A 1049-nucleotide genomic window follows, 5' to 3' on the forward strand; every position below is an offset into this window, starting at 1 on the left:
GTAATGGTTTGAAAAATTTGCAATCCAATATTCGCGATTCGGTTAACGGATTGAATCCTGAAAAAATCGATTCGAACCGAACGATTGCCTAAATAATATATTAATATATTATATATATATACAATATTGAATATACTTATTTATTACGTTTTTTTTTTATTATTCATTATTCTTTTAAGTTAACCATGGCTTACTCTCATCTCATTTCATTACACTTCAGCCGCACCTCCTTGCCTCCCTCAGCCTCTTCTCTTCAGTCTTCTCTCTTCACCCTCTTCTCTTCGCCTCTGTGACTCTATCTTCAATCTTCACTCTTCGCCTATGTGACTCTGTCTTCAATCTTCATTTTTCGCCTCTGTCTTCCTCCTCTTGTATATATATATCATCGTTGAGATTTGTACCTGTGTACAATAAGCCATTGCTCTGGAATATAAGAATGAAAGAAGCATTGTAATGTGCATAGAAAATGAGGAGTCATCATGTCTGCCCCCTTTGATGCTTCTAGCCTTTTGATTTGGGGGCCTGGATCAGACCTACATCTATATTTATTTTTTTATTTTGCTGTAAATCTCTTTTACTTTCAGAAAAAAATAAAAAAATATGTTGGTAAAGTCTTATTATATCATTCTTTGTATTTTCTTGTATCCTCTTCCTTGGTTAATTAATTTTGTTTTATTCGTTTGATATAGATTTTCTGTTAACAAGCTATGTTGGGTGTTCTAAATCTTTATCATCTTGGTGACTCTTGTTATTCCTTGTATTGATTTTTCCAGATCTGAATTCCTTTCTTTGGTATATTTAGTTTTTACTTTGGGTTCAGATATAATATTGTTTTGGAGATCTAATATCGTAATGGTAAGTTAAATGATAAGATTTAAGCTTGTTTTATGTGCAATTTTATTGTTGTTACACTGTTATTGCTGTTAATGGGCCATAATTTATTGGGTTGTTTGAAAAACCCAATCCATATAAACCGATCCAATTTGATTCAATCCATTACTTCACGGATCAGTTTGGTTCGGATTGAAGGCCCCCACGGATCGGTTCGG

The 1049-nt window shown here is 33.2% G+C and overlaps 1 pseudogene; it reads left to right on the forward strand.

The window, feature by feature from the left end:
• The first annotated feature begins 434 nt into the window (after window positions 1–434).
• LOC132272286 (small nucleolar RNA snoR100) lies at window positions 435–541 on the forward strand (annotated as a pseudogene).
• Window positions 542–1049: the final 508 nt, after the last annotated feature.

The sequence above is a fragment of the Cornus florida genome, unplaced genomic scaffold, assembly GCF_030987335.1.
Source record: "Cornus florida cultivar Cherokee Brave unplaced genomic scaffold, ASM3098733v1 CherokeeBrave_3.0.0_Hap2_Chr08, whole genome shotgun sequence".
Taxonomy (NCBI): domain Eukaryota; kingdom Viridiplantae; phylum Streptophyta; class Magnoliopsida; order Cornales; family Cornaceae; genus Cornus; species Cornus florida.